The following is a 22,610-nucleotide window of genomic DNA, read 5'->3' on the forward strand; positions in this document are numbered from 1 at the left end:
AGAGACTATGGTGGGTGTTTATCATTCCAACCACCACAGCAACCAAAGACACACCCATATCTGTGCCTGATGTGTCATTAGGTTTTTTATCCAGCCAATGGAGAAGAGGAGGGACACTACTTTAAGCAGAGGTCTGAGGAGCCCACAACATTGACACAACTCATATGACACCCACCCTAAGACATCAAACCTGTGGAAGAAATAGACACAATCTCATCCTGCCTGACTTCACTGTATTGAACTTAAGGATAGTTTTTAATACGCCTGTCCTTGGTCCCCACAGGAGGGAAGGTGTCCTTGAAGCAGGAAGGCCCTGTGAAACCTTCCCTGTGTCCTGAGACTCTGAGACTCCTGGTTGGGAATGTGCAAATCCACCCCCTCCCCCATTTAAGAAAGCAGCCACCATCTCTGTTCAAAGCAGCTGCTTGGATACTGAGTAATGGATACATCTTTAATGAGACCCAAAATCCAGCAGGATTTATTGATTGGGAGCAATTGCTTTTAAATACAAACTAGTAGCCCAGGATTATAACATTCTTTTATTTTATTTTTCTTCAACTAGTTCAGTTGGTTTGAATTAGAGACATGGGGCTGAGGCTATTAGCTAAAGCTAAGAAGAATAAACTTTTAGCGAGACATTTAAGCAAATGCCACCCCCCAACCCTTGCTGCCACCACCACATTACTAAAGTGCCAAAAAACCCTCCATGGGGAAAAAGGGAATTTTGAGGCAAGTCCACTGTTTAGGGAAAAGAAGCCACATGGAAAACCAAGGCCACCATCCAAGATGGAAACTAACTCAGCCAGCATCCTCCTGCAGCCAAATGGACAGAGGCAGGACTTGTTCAAATTACTTGTTCTGGATCTGATGCGCTCACCAGGATCCAGGCAGACCTGAGACAGCATGGCAGTCCCCAAACCGTATCCCACCGGGGGGCATGGGGCCCTGAGGAAAGATGTCTGTTCTGCTTCTGTGTGGTCAGGATGAAGAGGTTTCATGGCTGGCAGGAGGAATCCAGATTTACTCTAGATTCTCTTTATCACACCCTCACATGAAGCACCCTAATAATCCCAATTTCTTGCTCACCTATCCCTCTCTCACACTCTCAGGCCCTCCTCATGAGGTCATGCTTAAATTCCTGAGTATGGCTTACATCCGAGGCACCCTCCACACTCACGATTGTGTGGCTCTGTTACTTTGAAGAGGCTGCAACATTTTTATGGGTGTGTCTTACCTTTTGGTATTACCATTGACATTGTCATCTGCAAAGTTCACGCTGAGAACCATGCAATTGTGTTCCCCAGCCCAAGACTAAAAAAAAAAAAATTAATTCCTACAATGCTTTAAGTAAGATTTGATTCTGCTTTGGGGGAATTCATAACTGTCGTGGGAGGCTCCAGTCTACTGGCTGCAGGGTGGATTCACCAGTCTAGGAGATGACCTGGCTCCTAGGCACTACAGGAATCAATTAAAGGTGATATCCAACCTCTGGTCCTTGTTTGCTGATTTCAACAAGCTTCCACCTCATGTTGTCACCTTGGTAGACAGAGCAATACTGCCATGCCTTACCCACAATGATAAACCTGAACCATGAGCCAGAGGGAACCTCCAGTGTAAAAATACCACAGGGAAATACAGTTAAACACTAGATTTTTTTTCTTTTAAAATCGCAGATGTCCAAGGCCTAAATGCAAGCAGGTACAGCTTCTTCTGTGGCCTCCATAGTGTTTTATAAATGGTTCTCTGACTGTGTGTGGTTGTGACATGCTTTCCTTCTCACCTCCTACCCCCTCTTTCTGGGGTTCTTGTTCTTCCCCTCAGCACTGGGGGTATCCCGGTATACACCACTATATCTGGCTTGTATGTGATTCATGAAAGCCCGGGGACTCTAACTCTGGTGTTGAGCTTATGCAGCAAGCACTATGCCCGCTGCCTCATCTCCTAACCCCCTCTCCCTGCTCTTCTACCGAAGCCCCTTCCTCGTGTAGGAATAAGTGTTTGGAAACATCTGGAGAGACACCACCATTGTTTGTTCCTTTGGAATCTCCCACTTGTGTCCCTTGATTTGAACAATGAGGACTGGACAAGAAATTCTTTGCCACTGTTTTCTCCTCTTTCAAGATTAAAAGAGAAATCTGAATACAGGCTGCTTCTGGCCTGCTGTGGTATGGAGTATTCATAGTGTACACACACCGGCTGCCCACTCAGACTGAATGAGGTCACTCACCTGGGGGCCACCCGGTACCTGTGCCTCCCTGTAGCCTTGTCTTTTTTGATGCTCTCTGCCAGTCACATGGCCCAGAGAAGAAGAGTCAAGCCTTGTCTGTACTTGGCTTTAAGCCTCCCTTCCTTTACTCTCTTCTTCTCAGTGCCAATGTGGTTTCTATGTAGACCCCCAATCCACTGCCATCTCTTCCTTTAGCTCTTCATGGCCCATGGGCAGCACTTGATTTGGGTATTTGGAAGCAGCTGTGCAGAGCACAGCATACCCAGACTGCCTACCAGAATCAGAGATGTCTCTCCTGACCACCCAAATCTTGTCTATTGCCTCCTTTCAGAATGTTCCCTTGGACTGTCCCCAAGATGTGTATATGCATTGAGAAAAGAATTTTCTCAGTGCTGGTGGCTCCTCAAAGTTCTCTCAGAGCTCAGGGGTCACCTGAGTCATGATTCCACAAGCCACACTCTCTTGACCCCACCTCCCCTTTATCCATGTGTTTGCAAACATCTCTTAATGGAATACAAAATCCCTCCTGTCAATGACAATGGGGACATTTGAGAGTCAAATCATCTGAGTGACTGCATGGGTCTGAAAGTAAGAAAGATAGCTCCTGGTGCCAACCTTGGTCCTGGGGATAATGGTGTCCCAAGGATGAATACTTTTGCTAAGTCTCAGAATAGTTGTGTCCAAGCAGGGAATCTACTCTGTTCATGTTACAGCTCTGTGGTAGACAAAAGAGTCTTCGTGGAGCCTTGAGATGCTAGGGAAAAAATCACTTTCTATTGCAGGGCAGAAAGGTCCCAGCTTGGCTTTCACTCGATGCATCAGGTTTTCAACCTTCAGCTACTTGCTTTAAGTTCTCAAAGCCCCCCATTCAGAAACAAGAAACACAAATATTGATTTTGACAGGTGGGAGCTGTGAGGATCCAATTATATACCATAAAAACCTAAACTGGGGGTTCCACACGCAGGGCGTAATTCACTAATGTAATGTTTAAGCTGTGCTTAAACACTAGGTGCTGTGTGGCTTATTAAGTTGCTGTGAGAGATGAGGACACTGGTGTTAGGGACTCTAGTGTCCCCGCTCTCATGTCATTTTAGCTCTGCATCCTCACTGACTGCATGTTTACTATCCTTCCCTGAATCCAGAAAACCTTTTTTCCAAAGGGTTCCATGGGAGAAGCCGTCCTGTGCTCAGCTCTAACCCGAGACTCTGTCAGACCTTATGATACCTTCCAGATAACACAGCTGTCTCTCACGGGTCTTGATCCAAACTTGGGATCTCTCTCCTGACTCCGTGTGTGGGCGTGACGTCCTGCTCCTCAGTACATAAGAGGATGGCCTGTATTCTCAAGGACACTCTAAGAAACCTTCACACGGTAGCAAAACATGTCCGTGGGTTTTCCCCAAAGAACAATTTGGTAATTCATACTGAAAATTTATACATGTGATAACCCTTTCATTTGGAGTCTCAAATACCAAAGAAGTTTCTTCAGCAAATACTGATAGTCTTCTTAAAGAAATTATTGTATGCAAGATCTCGATATAAACAACTGCATCATTTATGCTGCTGAAATTCTAGAAACACAAAGAAGATGTCTACTGATACAGAGGGACATTATAAAGTAGCCGTGAACAGGTATTTTAAAAATGCACATTCTAGAAAGTTGCCTGACATAAAACATCTTTACAGTATTTTTGAATAGTGGTCTTTGTGTGTGTGTGTGTGTGTGTGTGTGTGTGTGTATGTGTGTGTGTGTGTGTGTGTGTGTGTGTGTGTATGTGTGTGTGTGTGTGTGTGTGTGTGTGTGTGTGTGTGTGTGCCACTTCACACTAGCTTCATGGATTTGAGTTAGTTCCTCAGGTTAGGGAGATAGAAGTCTATTTTAGTAAGAACATTTAACACCTGTACCTGAAATTCCTATAATACAGGAATTGTAGGTATTATCAGCATCAATCAATAGTATGGGTGTTTGTGTAGATGGATGGGTGGGGCAGAAAAGAACTTTCCAGTGGAATATTTCTGAGAATTTAAAGGTTATCAAAACCCAGGAAAATATAGAAAGTTCAAGAACAAAGAATACAAACTGGTCAAAGAATTTCATAGATCAAAGAGCAGCTGGGGTACGAGGATAGAGAGAGATGGTCAATAAGGCCTGGGGAGCTCAGGTACATGTGTGATACACAGGGTACCAGAAGGTGTTTTGTGGTGCTAGGAGACCCTGGAGAGATTTAGTTTTATATCCTGGGAATATAGGTAGAAAAGTGTGTATCCCAATAGAAATGAATCCATACTCCAAAACATATCTGTATTCTGATGGTTATAACAGCCAAGATAGGGAAACTATCAAACTCAAAACACCTCTTGTGTGACCTCCAGGAAAGACATGAATAAATCCCTGTAAGTTCTAAATGTGCTGATGGCTGGTAATGACAGGTCCATGAAGATTCATCTGAGAGAACCAGTGAGAGCACTGGAGTTTCCCACAGAAACATGAGTCACAGGCAACTTATAGAAACATGGGTGACTCAAGGGTGGTTGTATCTCTGAAAGACCCACCCCAGCATTCACGGAGCATCCCTCACAGCTTGGAGTCAGCTCCACTTGATTCTTCCCCAGAAAGTAAATAAAGCGTAATGTAAGTTGGATAAGCTGTATGTTCTGGAGCTGTGTGATGACTTCACATCACTTTGCCAAAGTTCTAAAGAACAACAGATTACATGCTTTAGAAATGGTGAGACTTTCATTACATACAGGATAACATTATTTTAACAATGGGTGTGTCACCATTCCCAACCCAATGAAGAAAGCCACAGCTACCTTCAGCCAGATACAGTCACGTGAAATATAGATTTGTGAATTTCACAGCTGTAGAATACATCTACACACATATTCACTTGTGGTTGACTTTGAGAGTTTACTTAGTGTATTTTTTTCTGTGTCAGAATACAGAAGCTTGGGAGCTAGGAGTCTGCAGTCTTCACTAAGTTATTTGGGTGAGGACTGATACATAGGTGAGCCATGTACACCTGTGTGTGTTTCTCTAATGCCTTCTCAAGGTTCATTTCTCAGGTCCTCAACATGCTGTAGACAAAGGTGATGTATGGGGTTTCATGCAGATAGGTCTCTCTGCTTTTTGCCTCTTTGTAAGGTTTAGGGACCAATATGGGAACATACTTGGCATGGTTTTGATTGCTTTTTTTTTTTTTTTTTTTTCTAAACTTGATCTGGCTTCTAACCTGGACCTTTCTCACCTTTGATGACTCAATAGTATAGACCATTAGGGTCTCAGCAAAAGAATAAGGGATTAAGTCAGCATTAGCTGATGGAGAGCCATTAAGGCCATGAAGAACCTGAAGCTGTCAACTATACTATCATGGGCTCAGAGTTGGGCAAAGGACAGGAGGCCTGACCAAAGTGGCCCTTTATGATTTCATTATTATTTGAGACTCCATACAAATTAGCATATTTGGCAAGCTTTCCTATGGTTTGATTATTAACTCTGTGACACTGGCCAGATGAGCAATGTGTATTTCACTGTAGGTGTTGGACTGGAATGGAGCTGGAAGGCAGATCTGGTACAGGGAGCCAGGGATCCAATACCCCATTGTCAAGAGCTTTGATTGGAAGACTAGAATTTGTGGTAATAGTTTCTCCTCAGGGAGGGCCTATTTAAACCCAGGTTTTCTGCAGCATCTGTAAATCCAGCCAGAGTTCTGTTCTAGGGCAGTGTAGGAGGGGTGCACACAAGTAGGTCAATTTGGGGGTTTCTGTGAACTAAGAATGATGGAGAACGTCGGAGTATCCTGTCGCCCAGGTGACTCTCCGTTTGTATTAACCAAGGAAGCTTGGACTTCCATTTACCCAAAGGGCAGGGGTGGGTATTGGGTAGAGAGAAATTCACCTAAGCAGAAGCTAGCAATGAGCAAGGTTCCCAGATTCAGAGATGGCAGACACACCTTGTACTGAGAGCACACAGCATTGTCTGGTGATTGGATCTTAAGGCTCACTCTCAAGTTCTGAAACAGAACAGAGTAATTGATGAACACAGAGAAACAGAAGCTTGCCAGTGCTTCCCAACACCAATCTTGTTATAAGAGCTTGCTGTTCCGAGAGGAGCTTATGCCATTTTTCACAATGGTGACAATGTGGGACAAGAAGGGACAGGCTTAGGATCAGAAAATTTCCATGTCTGTGGTCATCATCCCTCTGGGCACATCACTATTCTCTAAATCAGGGGGTGGACCAGGCTGCATCTGAGGCTCCTCCTGTTTTAAGGCTGATCACAGAAGTGGCAATAAGAAATGACATTGGATGGCACACCTGAATAATTTCAACAGGATTTGAAAATAAGTGATCAAATTTATTACGTGATGGAGGTTTATTGATGCAAAGGACCCATACTGAGTTTTATACATTTTTGTTGTCCAAGGCTTCCTGTGACATGACATCCTGGCCCAGCCCAGGGTGACAGAGACCCAAATTTGTCAAAGACTGCATAACCAGAAAGAAGCTGATGTGGATCTTTGTTGTAAAAAGTCAAGAATATAAAACAGGACTATGTCACAGGCCCTCATACTCTAAATTTAATGACCATGATTAAAATAATTAATCATCCCCACAACACTCTGAGGCAGGGAGTCTGGAGCTGACAGATGATGAACGTGAGCTGTTCTTGAGGTCAGAGAGCTAATGGGAAGTTACAAAGATGCAGGATTCACAGGAATCTATGGGAAGCTTTGGTGGTTCGACTGGGATGCCCAGCATAAATGGGATGTATTTGCTATTGTAGCTAAATAATGAAAGACTCGAAATGTGAACCTTGGAGAGTTCTCAGAGCAGCTGCTACTTGCTCAGTTCCCTCATTATTGTACCGGGCTTGACTGGACCCTCTGTCTCTCCTCTTTCTTGAAAGAGGACATGTTTGCAACCTCCTGCACTGGGTGTGTCATCCTTTCCTCTCAACCAAACATCTCAGCTTTCAAGAGTTTCTCTGTCCATTCCTTTGACTTTGTGTAAGCTCCATCCTTCTGTTGCTGTTTAGATTACTCCATCTTTGATTCCCCTAAACTATAGTCTCAATAGTGAGAACATGTTTCTGCAGCTTAGGGCTGAGCACAGACCCTCCAAGGAAATAATTTGAGAAAGGAAAGATGGACTGGAGAGATGGCTCAGCAGTTAGGAGCATTGGCTGCTCTTCCGGAGGACCTGGGTTTAATCCTAGCATCCACATGACAGGTCACCACCATCTGTAACTCCAGTACTAGGGGGTTCTGTGACCTGCCCTCTTTTGGCCTCCTCAGGTACTTTTGGCCTCCACAAGTGCACATATCTACCTACTTACGTGGTTAAAAACAAAAACAAAATTGTAAAAAGGAAAGTAAATGAGATCGAAGGAAAGAGGGCACATGTATAATTCTGACAAGAATTGGAAGTGATTCACTCAGATATTCATTCATTTAGTTATTCAAGGAGTGTCAATGGGGCCCTGCCCACACTGCAGGTGTCCGGGTTATCCTGGAAGGTAACACAGATGATCTGTTTTCTCATTGGACATGGATTATACACAGATACCCAAGCAACAATCCTCAAATGTCTGGTTCTATGAAAAGATGCCAAAGACTGTGGTCGTGGGTTGGTAGGTAAAAAAAAAAAAACAAAAAACAAAAAAACCCAAAAACCCAGTTGATTCGCAAGTATATGAACCTGAGTTCAAATTTGAAGAGCACAAGCAAAAGCTGGACGGGCTGGCAAGAACGTCTATAACCATAGGGAGAACAGATCACACAGGAAGCCAGGCTCCACATTCCTTTTGTGTTGATTACATTGAAGGATGCCAGGCAGAAGTAACTGATGACAATTTGCAGATTATAAGACAGATAGTAAGAGCAATGGAAAGTGGAAGTTTCTGGGTAGTGTATCTAACTTTTAATCCTCTTGTATATTTAATTAAAATTAAATTATATCTTTCCTCCTCCCTCTCCACTCTCTATTCCTCAAATCCCTCCTTCAAATTTATACCCTATTTTTCTTTAATTATAATTACACACACACACACACACACACACACACACAAAGTGGTAATTGAAGGCCTATATTTTATTAGATTCACAGTAAAGGGAGAGGTTTCAATTCAACTTCTGCCATGACCCAGGCTTCCAAAAACTTTCCATTGGATATGCCTGTGTTTATTCTCAGGATCCTTTCTCCCTGTTTTTAGGCAAAGTCTCTCATGGTTTGTTGTTGTCCATCCAGTCCTAGAATTCCTTGTCTCTGCCTCCCAGGACTGGGGTTTTACAAGCTCACAGTATGACACATGGACTCTGATGTTGAACTTGGTTGACTTCTTTGAATAGCCACAGGCACTTTAATACTAAGTCTTCTCTGTGGCATCCCATTGGACATTCCTGTTGCTACAGTTGGTGGCTTTCTAGACATTGTCAGAGTCAAAGTCTCCTTGTTGGCAAAGCCCATGTCTCCCTGAGATAGAAAGACTGCATCACACTGTGATGTTCACATTTTGTCCACTCAACACAAGCTGGGGTCATCTGGAAAGCAAAATATTAGTTGAGAAAATACATCCATAAGAGTGGACCATGGGAAAGTCTGTGGGGCATTGTTTTGATTAGTAATTGAGGTGGGAGGACTCATCTCACTGTGGGTTGTGATATTCCTTCATAGATGGTCCCAGATTGTATGAGAAAGCAGGCTGAGCAAGCCATGAAGAGCAAGCAAACAAGCAGCATCCCTCCATGGCCTCTGCATCAGCTCATGCCTCTAGATTCCTGCCCTGGCTTTTCTTTATGACAGCCTACAAGCTGTAAGATGGAATAAGCCCTTCCTTCCCAGGTTACTCTGGGTATTATCACAGTAACAGAAAACCACATGAGACATAGTCCTCTGTCTTTGTGCTCCTGACATGGATAGCTGCATTCTGTCTTTTCCCCCAGTTTGGTTACTTGGATATCAAACTTAGACAACAGTATGCATTTGCTTGTGCTGCAGAGGGCTTTGTTACTCGATCTTCAGACAACACTTTGCTGTCCTTGTCACTTTCCAAGGAGCACTGGGCCTTGTCTTGTCCTTGGCAGCAGCAACCACTACCCGAAGCTCCCAGTTTCTGGAGCTCTCCTGTTTGGTCCTAGACAACCTAACAACAGGACCTCCAAGAAAGGTGCTGGAAGCCAAGTCTCTAGGCTTCAAAGGGGTGGTTCCAACCTGCCTCCAGCTAATTGCAAAGCCATCCTCATACCAACCAATATGTTTCCTGCAGTATGAGGTCAAAGTCAGGTTGTCCTGTTCTGTGAATAATGAATTCTAAGTAATATTAATAGTTGAGTGATGCTGATGCTCTTGCAGACATGTCAGCCTGTCTTCTGTCTGCTGTCACGCTCATCTCACTGAGAGTGTGCAAAGACAAAGTCTCTCCCCTCCCCAGCTCAGACTTAATACAGTGCAGGCAACCGCTTCCTTCCCACTTCTCACAGACATCTGAGATTGATTTCAGAGGCTGAGTGCTCAAATTAGAAAGAGTTATGGAGATAAACTCAGAGATGAAGTTACCCTGTTGAGGCTCAGAGAACAACTGCTGAAACTGTGTGTGTGTGTGTGTGTGTGTGTGTGTGTGTGTGTGTGTGTGTAGATTTCTTGTGTATGTCTATGTATGTATGTGCATGTGTTTGTTTGTCTGTGTATCTGTGCCTGTGTGCATAAGTCTCTCTGTGTGTCCATTTATGTGTGTGTATCTGTGTGTGTGTGCGCGAGTGTGCCAGTAGATCTGTATGCATATCTCTGTGTGTGTGTGTCCATTTATGTGTCTGTGTGTATTTGTATATGCCCATATGTCTTCTCTGTGCGCGCTCTCTCTCTCTCTCTCTCTCTCTCTCTCTCTCTCTCTCTCTCTGTGTGTGTGTGTGTGTGTGTGTGTGTCCATCCCATAGAGAAGGTTCTCCATCCAGTTTGTTTTCTGGAATCTTAGAATCCAAAAGAAAGAAACACAGGTTCTCATACCCACCTGGGAAGATGGTCAGATTTTTAGCGTCTGCTCAACCCCAGAGTGAATCAGCTTTTTGAATGTGACAGGGACACACTGAGACTCCACAGAGGGGATGGGGTTCATTCCACCACTTTGGATGCTGTTTTATTGCATGCTGGTCACTCACCCTTCTACCTGTTGTCTAAGACATGGTCAATGATGCATAGATGCTTTTGAAGATGCGAGATAACATTTCATTAAAAAAAGATACTTTCTTAGAAACTAAACTTTAAAAGCAAAGATCTTCATTATATTAAAAACAAACAAACAAACAAGAGGCTCAGAATAAATGCACACCTGGCAGCAGTGTCTTTATATAAAATACAAGGCAACCAGGACAAAAAGCTACATGTCAAAATTTTTTTGACTTATTTTATTCTTTTTTCTGTTTGTATTAAGTGGGCATGGCCAGAGCTGCTTCCTGGAGCCTGCCCTCTTGCTGCAAGCCATTCTGGATTTGAAAGGACCTGTAAGCTACATCATCAGACTAACTGGATTGAAAGAGAAAGCTCCAGTCTTCAATGCAGTCCTCGACACAGCTCACTTCAAGGTAGAGATGTGGGATGATGGGAGATGGTGGTGAGTTCAAATCTAACTTTGTGGTTCCATGAGGAAACCCTCATTGGATTGGTTCATGTCTCCTGAGATGCCTGGTTTACCTAACATTTTTTTTTAATGTGTCCTGGAGGCTTAACTACTGTGGTTAATGACAGAGAGTTCACAGGTTCAGGCGAGTGACAGGCCATGAGTATATTCTAGATCAAGGAACCCACTAGTAAACATGGTGGCTGTGGAGTCACATGGTAGATATGGTAACAGAAGGTTCCTGAAATTTTTAGATGGCAGCGATAGAGAATTTGGGAAGGCAGATAGTCCATGTTTTGACTTTAGACTCTTCTAGATTATAACTGAGTGGATTTAGGTAAACCAATTCATGCCTATGACTGAGTAGAGCTTCAGTAGACCAAGCAACAGGTTGTCAGCTCCAGTATCCTGGAGATGCATAGAACATAGCCCAGGATGCAGCCCCCAAAGTCTCCACCTGGTGTCTCTGAATCAGCCACAGCGAGAATCTGCCTGGCTTAGAGGGTAAAGATCCCAGCTGGGGAACTGAGCCTCCCACCTTCAAATCATCCTGTGAACTTTTCATGTGCTCATGCACACATTCATTCATGTTCACAATAATAATAAAATAAAATAAACCTGAGTTCATAACATTGAAAGAGACCATGAATGGATTAAAGAGATGGCCATGGTATAGAACCATGCTTGGCCAGATCCTTATTTGATGAAGGATTTAATATGCAGAACATAAGAAAATGAATGAAGAAAATAATGCCATCGGTGGGCAGGCACATGACAAAAGATCACAAGATGGGACATACTATTGGAAGAGGGAACCTGTGATAGATACTACTTTATTGTCCTTAAGTTCCTAAGCAGGGTGGGTGCCCTGTAGAAAAAGGCCCAACCCTCTGCCTTGGGGTTCAACCTTCTGAAATACCTGGTATTCCTGCTGAAGACATCAAGGTGAGTATCCTATGGGGGAGGGGGTGTTGTCAAGCAAAGCTAGATTGTGGAACATTACTTATGCATGTATATATATATATGTCTGCACATATAAACTTTCATATGCACCCAGGTCAGAGACTAAGGATCTGTGTATGCATGGTGTAAATATTCATACATAAATGTATGCAGAACCTATGCAGAACCCTCAGGCTTTCTCTAGTTTTCTTCCATTCAGATATTTTTTTAAAAGACTTGGGACAAGGCTGCTTCTGGTTTGTAGACTCTGGCTGGACCTGTGAGTCATAGCAGACAAACTCTTTTCATCAGGAGTCTGTATTTACTCACGGTGCATAGAGTAAATTTGAGATGAAATCCGTGTCAGTCCCCAAAGTTCTGCTTGTGGGCTTCAGGGGATATAGTTAACATACCTTTATCTCCTTAAGATAAACATATGTAAAAATTCTACCCAAGACCCCCAAATTTGCTCATTAAGACAGTTCCCAGTTGGAAACACAAAAGCCACACAAGGCAGATGGAGTTTGGTGAGGAGCAGTGGGTGGTAGCAAGGGACACAGATGTGAGACCGGGTGATTGGTTGTTTATCTGTGGCCCCAGGACATAGCTTGTAGGTGTGAAGACACACTTGAGGAGGGAGAGAATGTTGGTGAGGAGGTAATCATTGTAGTCAACAGGAGCTCAATGCTGCCTCTGCAAGGTCATGTTGCAGCCTAACTCGAGGGACATTTTTCTCCGAATCCAACCTTGTTAGGTCTCTGATAGCCTTAGCCATCCCCAGGAATGGATACAGAGGGAGATGAGGTATCTCAGCCATTACTGAGTTCTTTAATTGAAGTGTTCAGACACGTACCGAGCAGGAAGATGCCATTCCCCAAGGAGTCTTGCTATCTTTGCTGAATCTGTTCCTGACGCACTACCAAGCTCTCAAACTTGGGTCTGTAGTGACAAAACCACAAATTAAGACATAGCTTAATTCATTTATCAAGTTTTAATTCCATTCAATTCAAACGTCTCTTTTCCCCCCATGATGAGCAGCTTTTTTTTTTTTTTTTTTTTTTTTTTTTTTTTTTTTTTTTTTTTTTTTTTTTAATTTCAGATAACACAACCCTACTAAATCTAAGAACGTGAGTCATCTATCACAAAAGGCAAATCACTTACTGGCCTGTCTTTGAGCATCTACACTGCCTTTACCTCAAGAACTATGATCGCCTTGCTCACACCTGTGGTGCCCATAAGCTCATAGGGAGGGGCACAATTAGGAGGTGTGGCCTTGTTGAAGCAAGTGTGTCACTGAGGTTGAGATTTGATGTTTCAGATGTTCAAGCCAGGCCCAGTGTGACACAGTTTCTACATGTTGTCTGCTGACGTGGGTGTGGCTTCCTCTCTAGCACCATGACGGCCTGCACACTGCCATGCTTCCCACCATGACGATAAGGGACTAAACCTCTGAAATGTAAGCCAGCCCCAATCAAATGCTTTCTTTTATAAGAATTGCCACGGTCATGGTGTTTATTCAGAGTAATAGAAACCCTAACTAAGAGAATCATTTTGTCTTAATGACTGGAACATAATAGAAGCTCAACCTTTTGTGTTGACAATTTTTGGATGGCATCTGGACTGACCTTAGCAGGTTTTATGATTAGTGACCTGAAAGAAGTAGGGAAAGAGGGTGAAACTGAGTGTCTTTGGTATGTGTCCAGTGGATTCTGCTCCTCCATCTCCTCATAGGACATTAAAGGGAGCTGGTCCTGGAAGGCCATACCACACAAGGGGTCATGTGAGCCCAGCACAACTCCACTTTGAGCACCAGGAATTAAGCATAATTATTTGTCCTATAAATTGGGTGATACAGTTAGTTGGAAACTTTATGTTTGAAACAACTTGGGTGAGTTGACTTTCTAAATTGCAAACTTTATGTAATCTTAAATACAAACCAGATATTTGTGATGAAGATTTAGTGCCCACATTGTAGGGTACTAAAATTACAATATACATTAGGCTTTAAAATCATAATGTTAAAGCATAAGATGCTTTATTAACTTATTAACAGATATATTAACTGCATGCTGCATAGCTTATATTTAAGATTTACTAGGTTACAAAAACCATGTCATAAGATTAATCCTGCAGGCTCTATTTTACTTATTGTTACCACTAGGAACCTGTGGTTTACTTTGTATTTCTTTTTGCACAGGGTTATCTTAGGAAGCATGGAAAGACCTGTGTCATCTGGTTGAAGCCAGGAGCACAAGTTTGAATTCATCTTCTGGAAATCCCAGTTTTCACTCACCAAACCAATAAAAAAAAAGACGATCGATCAAATCTAGGAATTAGCCATTTCTAGAACAGTCCTGACATATATCTGATTAAATAGTTCTTGGCTTGGCTCAAAATCAGCTCTTGCTGTCTGAGTCATAATAGGGTTTGCACCTTCTAAACACAGTTCCTAACTCCCTAATCATTTGCCCCATGCAAAATTGTATGTGTTTATTCATATACATATGTGTATTGTAAAGTTTTGAGACAAGATCTCACTATATATCTCAAGCTGACCTGGAGCTAAAGATCACGACCCTGTCTTAGCCTCCCCAGTACCAGGATTAACAGATGCCCACCATCATGCTTGGTGCAATGATTTTTATATGTATATATTCTTTTATGTTATAGCATATATTATGCATGTATGTGCCTGCTTGTATATGTGCAGCACATGTGTGCCTGGTGCCCACAGAAGCCAGAGAGGGCTGTGCCCCTAGAACTGAAGTTACAGGGAGTTATGGATTACCATGGGGTGCTAGGGACAGACTCTTGGTCCTCTGAAAGATTAGCCAGCGCTCTTCAAAGCTAACTCACCTCTGGGGCTTTGCCTTTTATTTGTTGCATATGATACTGGTGATGATGAGGTTTTCACACAAGTGTGTGACAGACAGCCTTTGACCATGATCTGTTACCACACTGCTTTTACTTTCTCCCCGACCTCCCCAAACCCCTTGGTCCTCTTGTTCTTCAGCAGGCAATAGAAGGCTCTCAGATGGAAGGCGGGACTTCCTGTCTACCCTCCTGCTCCTCTATGTACTCTGAGAAGAATCCCTACCCACTGCTCCTGTGTATAAGGAATGGAAGGCCTCACCATCAAGGGGTAGCCACTTCCACATAAACATCGAGTGAAGCTATTCAACCATGGAGGTAAGAGGGCAAACTGAAGCCTACTTGAGAGCCTAGAGATTGGTGATGCAGACAATGAAAGCCACTTGGGCACTGCCCCTTGAAGGGCACGCTTGCTTGGGGCCATGGGGACTCTAATGGAGGGTATGAAGGCATTCCCCTTGCTTGGGACCAATGGGACATGACTGGAGGGTATAATGGTGCTCCCCAAGATTTAAAAAAAGAGCTGGCTGCTTCATTCTCACCCACTTCCATGTGTCTTTTCACTTACCGTCCCAATGGGCGGCGCCTGGCAGGACAGAAAATCCAGGCAGCACTCCTAGGCACTTATCAACACCAGGTGACGTTCTGCTTGCAGAAGTCTGGACCCAGGCTTTCTTTTAATGCTTACAGGTGGGGACAGCTCAGCCGCCATCATTACAGAATCACCTCAGCCTGCTCCGTTTCTCTTTCACGAGTCAATGTTTGTGCAGTTAACGGCTCCGCCTTGTATCATCATCCTTTGAAACATATAACATTGCCTTGTTTTCCTGATGGAAAATTGATTTTTTAAAATAAAGTTATTTGTTTATTTGTACATGTACACCCATACACAGATATACATATGTGTGTGTGTGTGTGTGTGTGGTTCCAGCCTATGTCACAATTCACAGGCAGAGGCCAAAGGACAAGTTGTAGAGATCCACCATGTAGGTCCCAGGGCTGCGAGTCACTCCGTCAGGATTGGTGCTAAGCAACCTCACAAACTCCTAGATGCTGACATGAGTGGTATCCCTTGCATTTAGAAATGTAAAGCATGCGGGTAAACCACATGCCCAAGAGCATAGGGCTGGCACAAAACCTGACGAGTTACGAAGGATGTGGGGGTGGGGGAGGAGAGGATGGGGAAGGGGAAAGAAGAGACAATGTCTGTCCGCTGGGTGGATAAGGAAGGGGGATGTATCTGAGCGGTGGGGAAAGGGAGGAATATGGTTGAAATACAATGTATGTAGGTCTCAAAGAACTAGTAAAACTCAAATTAAAGATAATAAAATAGAAAACACACCTACAACAGGCCAAATTTCATAGTAACCTGGAAACATTAAAACACGCCATAATAAACAGATGATAATTAAAAATGGTGAGACACAGATAGCACAGCCTTTGAGTTAATAAGTAACGGCTCGAAGTAGGAAACAAGAAAGATGAAAGACAGTAGCTGGGGACTCAAACGGAATAACATGAAACAAGTCATTTTTTTTTTTAAGAGTCATTAAAACTCAGAAAGGGAGAAATAATAAAAACAGAAATAAAAGTAGGACAATGGAATTACAAAAACAATAAAGGAACATATGCTGCTGGGCCAGTGATGGACAGGAAATCATCCTGTGTGGGCCCAGGGGACAGCACAGAGAAGGGGCTGGAAGCCTAGCAGGACACTGGGGTCAACTCCAGGGCTCCATGTGCTGTTGTAGCAACACATGCAGGAGCACTGCGCAGACAAATGAAATCTGTTTAACACACCTTCATGATCACTGGGAAAACCCCAACAGAAGCAGATCAATGAGCTCCTAGGCTCCAATAACTGCTCTCTTTAGGACAGAGAAATTAGGGAGCCAATCTCCTGCTGATTCTTGCTGTAACTTCAACAAAGTAGCCAAGACAGGTTCTCATCCTCCTCCCAGTTGGCCAGTGGGAAGGAGAAAGAGAGCAACTCGAATTGACAGTTTTCAGCCTGAAACAACTTTGAAAACCAAAGTTGAAGGGGGAACGTCCTCTAAGGGGAGTACCAGTAATTTCAGTCCAAATGGGTGTAAAGAAAGTAATCTGGCATGAAATGCTAAATATATATAGAGAGCAATTATAGAAAAATTGATTCAAAATAAAACTAGAAAGACATGGATTATTTAAAATTAGATGACTAATATACTTTAACATATAAAAACACAATAAGAAAAAAAACTATATTGATGAAATTTATTCAGTATATATCTCATCCATATCAAAATGGAGGAAATTTAAACACTTGATGAAGTTCACACTTTTTCCATAATTATAAAGAAAACATTCTGTTTATGTATTGCATATTTTCATATTAATATTATTAATATTTATATTATTATAAATTACATTATATATATAGTGTATTATCAGTATGGGGCACTTGACAAAACTCAAACCCATACTTTTTAAAATAATCTCTTCATAAATGAGAAGCTGAACGTCAGTTTAATTTTCAAAATCCAAGTATCTATGAACTCATATAATATCAAAAGTGTAAAAGTCATTAAATGAAAATCAAGTGACCCTCCTGTCCCTGCTTAAGCAAATGAGCACTGAGCTAGAAACAAAATGAGTGGATGAAGACAGAGTTTGGAGGGAAGAAACCAAATTGTTGTATTAATGAAATTGTTGAGGCTTCCTGTGAGCTTGCAGATCCAGGCCCAAATTATTCAGCTGTATTTTTATAGGGCCATGACTAGAAAAAGGCTTGTTTTAAAGGACCCTGTCTAAGCAGCAGCAAAAATGCAGCATTGGCAGACCCTTTTCATCTCACAGAGATCTCTCCACTGTACTTGTTCTGAGCAGATGTGTCTCTAGTGGCGTGGGGGGGTGGGGGTTGGTCTGCCCTGAGGAACCAGGAAAGAGCTAAAGTCAGAGAACAAGAGGACTCCTTGGAGACATGGGAGCATTCCATCAACGCAAAAAAGTTCAGCATGGACAAAGCCTAGCCTCCTTACAGAAAGAGAGATGTGGGGAAGAGGGTGGCTTGGCTCACAGGCAGTCACCCTAAGCTTAACAGGAGCTGCTGCTGACCCCTCTGAAGCAGATGTTGCTAGTGCTGGCTCTTTGCATGTGCAAATTGGCTTACAGAATCCACTGAGCTACCAGGTTACTGCACCCCTAACTCATTCCCCCGAGTGGCTTTAAGAAGTGTTTTCCCCTAAGTCCTTTGGCTTGACTTGAGTCAGATTCCAAGACGATGTGGAGGAAAATCAACCTGAGAGCAATGGAAGCCAGGACTCCACAGTAGCTAGGAAAGTAGGTAGTCAGATCTTGCCTTGAACTAAGGAAGCGAGCCCCTGGAAATGGGCATTTCTGTGGGTGATCCACCAACAAGCCTGGAGCACAGGGTAGGTGACATTAGTGAATCGCTTTGCACAGTGTAGGGACAATTTCAACAGAGGTCCTTGTGTGAGCAGAGATTTTCTGGGATCCTGTGGCTTATTGGGTCCTAGAGGCAGCAGGGCAGTGTTAAGTATGTGGCAGAAGGTGGCTGTCGTAACAGGAAGAAAGCACAGGTTTTCCTAAGGTTCAAGGGTTTCCTCTGAGGACAAGCAGCCACAGTCCTGGGGTCTGGGTGCCAGCGGGGTGCTCGATTAAGAGACCAACTCCCCCCTCCCCCACAAAAGAAAAAGAAAGACTGCAGGGCGTGTGTGTGTGTGTGTGTGTGTGTGTGTGTGTGTGTGTGTGTGTGTGTGTGTGTTGGCGTGGGAGGAGGAGATAGAGGGGTAGGGATGGGGGGAGGGTAGAGATAAAGGGAGGGGAGGTCAGAGGAAGCCTAGCGGGTGTTTACAGGAAAGGCTTGGTAAGGCCAGGCAGCTCACGTGACCTGCCTTTGATCCTTAATCCAGCTTCAGGTGGGTACTCAGAGCCAGACAGCGCTAATCAGGGCCAGAGAGGCTGCAGAAGTAGCCTGGGAAGCTAAGTGGGGCAGGGTGGGAAGAAAGAGAGAAGAAAGAGCTTAAGACACTGGGAAAAGAAGTCTCCGCGGGATAAAATTACCAGGCCGGACAGAAGGGGGCAAGGCAGCAGTGGTGGCCACACCCAGGAGTCCGCCCTGGCCGCCAGCCTCCTCCAAGGTCTGCCGGAGCAGATGGAGGCAGCTGGAGCTGTGAGCCCGGGAGAGACGCTGCTCCTGCCTGCTCCCCATGAGAGGCAGAGTGGGCCTATGGACGGGGGTCTTTGGAATACAGAGGAACGATCTAGAACTCACAAGGTGAGAAGGAAGGAGGAGGCTGCTTGCCCTTGACTTTCAGAAATGGGCCTCCAACACCGGCAGCCAAAAATCCACCTGGCCAAAGCTGGAGCTGGCCTGGCAAAGTTTAACGAGCACCGACCGTAAAATATGTATCGCACTGACACATAAATAAATGCCTTTTCTCCAGACAAAAAGAATAATAAAGAAAGGGGGGGGGGGAATGGTCGCCGGATTTATGCTGCCACACAAGCTTGGATGCCGATCACTTATCTGAATAATTAAGCAGTATCAGCCAGCAACCAGATCTCAGAAACCTGATATTAATCCGTCCCTCTTAATGGCAACCCGGACTGCTGTGAGAGCTCAGGCGAGACCTCCTAATCCCCTTCAGCCTGCGTTCTGTCACCAGAGCCCTGCCTGGCTTTCCAGAGAGGCCGAGACATGCCACCGGCAGCCTAAACCTCAGGCTGGGTCTGGATGAAAAGCACAGTGCAGATTTTAAAGGAGCCAAGAGGCCCTGGGCCTCCTCTGGAGGGAGGAAGGGGAGCCGGTGCTCCTGGTCTGTGTCAACAGACCTGGTCAAAGGCTCCCTCTGAGGTTTGGGTTGAGGAGGAAGGTGGCATTTGGCCATCTGCCTGAAACCAGGCTGGAATGTACCTTCCTCATTGGCCCTTTGCTCTGGTTCCTCCTGGAGGGTGGGATTTCACCTGTGTTTGGGTTTCAAGAAAGAAAACCCTGTTTTGCTGTTCAGTGAATTCTTATGCATGTATATGTACAAAGCCGATGTTTATGTGTGGTCAGGTATGTTTAGATGCAGGTATACATGCAAGACTGGGTATAGGAGGGTACATGGGTGATCCTCAGAGGCCAATGTCCTGTATTGATCCTCAGAAAGTAGCCACTTTGTTGTTGGAGACAGTCTCTCATTGGCCTGTAGCTCACCAGCTAGTCTAAGCTGGCTGGCTGGTAAGTTCCAGGGGTCTGCTTTTTAACTACAGACCTCTAGTACACCATTGATAACTCGCTTTATTTGGTTTTATTTGGGTGTGGTAAATGTATGTGTGTGAGGCTACATGCACTTAAGTGTGCACTAAGATATCAGATGCCCTGGTCTGTTGCTTAGTCTCATGTTCTGAGACAGGCTTTTTCACAGAAACTGGTCCTTGTCATTTTTCAACAAGGATGGCCAGCAAGATCCAGCAATCCTCCTGGCTCACCTCACACCAGCTCTGGGCTTACACATGCCAGAACCAATGCCAGGTTTTCTTCATGGCTGTCATGAATCTAACTGGGTTTCTCACAGTTTAGGGGCAAGCACTTTACTGACTGAGCCATCTTCCCAGAGCCCAGAAGATGTTTCTTCTTCTAGCATGGGGCCTCCAGGAAAAGAAGCAGAAAGACAGAGTATCCAGGCCTTGGGCTATTTGGGAGAAGAATTGGTGGCATTGGTGGTTGGACCCCAGGCCGTTACCAGTCACCTGATATTCTGCCTCTAGGTCATTCTCTGGCTGACTTTGTCACTCCAACCTCTACTGACTGCTGTCCTCTAGACACCCTCGCCGACTCCCGAAGAGGAGCTCTGACTGGTTCATTTGGACTCTGTCCACGGAGAAGATATTCAGCCTATGGTAATTTCATGGGTCACTCGCTGGTCAGTCTGTGGCCGGTGACCTCTAGATCATATTCTCTCACAAATGTCAATCATTTTGCTGAAGGGAATTGAGCACTCACTGGATGGGGAGCACCAGGGACTTACACGTGTGTAGAGCATCAGTTCTTCTTTCTGCTGTGGTTTAAATTGGCTGCCGGCTCTTCTTGCTTTACATCCCTGCAAGGTATAGATCATTCCTGGTTTCCCCTGTAATGACTTCAATGACCAGCTGGCATCCCCACAAACCCCGATCACCCCTGTAGAGAGTTCCATGCCATCTCTATAAGGAATGAAGCAGGCTGCCTGAAGAGTGAAGAACACGGGCATTGTCATCAACTAGAGGTGCCATCTCACTGCCGTGGAGAGCAAGGGACTGAGGCGCTACAGGCTGAGTGGTGTTGTTCATCCCAAGGAATGGCTGAGAAGCAGGAAGTGTCTTCCCGCTCCAGATGTCAGAGCTGGGTGACTTCTGTTTCAAGGTACACTCTCTGGCAACTCCACCACTGTAGGATGCGTTGGTCCTGTCAGGCTCTCTGCCTCGACACAGTTTGCTCTTCCTGGCATGAACGGGACTGGGCTGTACTCTGTAGAGCGCTTATGAGGAGAGAGAAGGGAGGCCATGTTTTGGATAAGACTTAAGATTCAGGAGAACCACAGTGAGAGGTGGAGGTGAACCCTGCAATACTGTGCTCAGGTCAGCTTCTGGGGGACTTCCCACCCATCAGCACACTGCTCCTCACAGCCAGACACTGCAAAGAACAAGAAAGGATCTAGGGTAGTTAGTGACATGAAATGAACTTGCTGTCTCCTGGAGGTTAAGAGGACACAAGACCACAGAGGGATTAGAGCATCAGATCACGCCAGGTCCTCATCTGAGTCTTCCTCCACAAACTCCATGTGTGTCATCACATCGTTCAACATGCACAAGCTGTGTGGCTTCTGCATGTGACCCCAGCACTGCAGAGTGGTCAGCCTATAAACTATATATACATCAAGAGCACATGCACACACACACACACACACACACACAGTTCCACATGGGAGGCAGATCCCTGGTTTTGAACCACAGTTACTTGCTGATGTCACACCTTGCACATCAGAAGGGCTCATCATTGTTGTGGGGACAGGCAGACCTGGCCTCCAGACCTCTGAACCACAGAGACATTTTTCTTCCCGTATCATCACCTCTAAAGTGTCCTCTCCCTCCATCCTCTTCCTGCTTTTCCTGCTTTCTGTCAGCAGAGCTTCCTCCTAGCATGCTAAAGGGCCCTGCTGGACTCTCCCCTTTGTGGAACTATCATCCTTCCTCAGTCCTGGCTGGCCCTCAATTGCACCCAGGCCCTGTAACCAGTTAGAACTTTCTCTGCCACCAACTCCTCCGGGCACCTCTTAAGAGGGAGCTCTGGTTACATTTGAGAGATCCACTAGATCATTCAGAGGGCACCACATCTCTTTCCCTCACCCCCAAATAAGGTGCCCAGGGCACTGTGGATAGTTAAAACCATCCATCTTTGAGTATGTGCATGGGGGTGGGGTAATTCTCTCATAGGAAGGTGAGCACAGAAAGAATCAATGCCTTGGAATCTAACCACTCAACCCCACCTCTCTCCCCAGCTCCAGGCTGAGCATCGACCTGCCACCTTGGACCCAGTGTCCCCTCTTGGAGTGAAGTCGGTGTAACAGTGAGCTCTTTCAGGCATGGAAAAGATATCATGGTCAAAACATCCCGGTGAGCCCATTTCCCAGGTGACCCCTCTTTCATCCCCCAACTCCCCATTTCTTCCCCTCGCTTCCATATGCTGACGGACTGAGAGCTGCAGCAGAAACAGCTTTGAGGAGTCAGTTTCTATTGCAAGACCAACCGGGACAGAGCAGGGAGCAGAGCCTGTATGCATGTGTCTGTTGATAAAGTAACAGGAAGTCTGGCTGGGTGGGGATTCTATGAGGGGGGAGGGGGAGGGGTGCATGTGCACCAACAATCAGGAGTACCTCTCCTCTCTACCTCTAACTTCTCCTCTGTATTTGTACCAGGATGGTAAAATGTTT

Source organism: Micromys minutus (genome assembly GCF_963924665.1).
Source record: "Micromys minutus genome assembly, chromosome: 1".
Classification (NCBI taxonomy): Eukaryota; Metazoa; Chordata; class Mammalia; order Rodentia; family Muridae; genus Micromys; species Micromys minutus.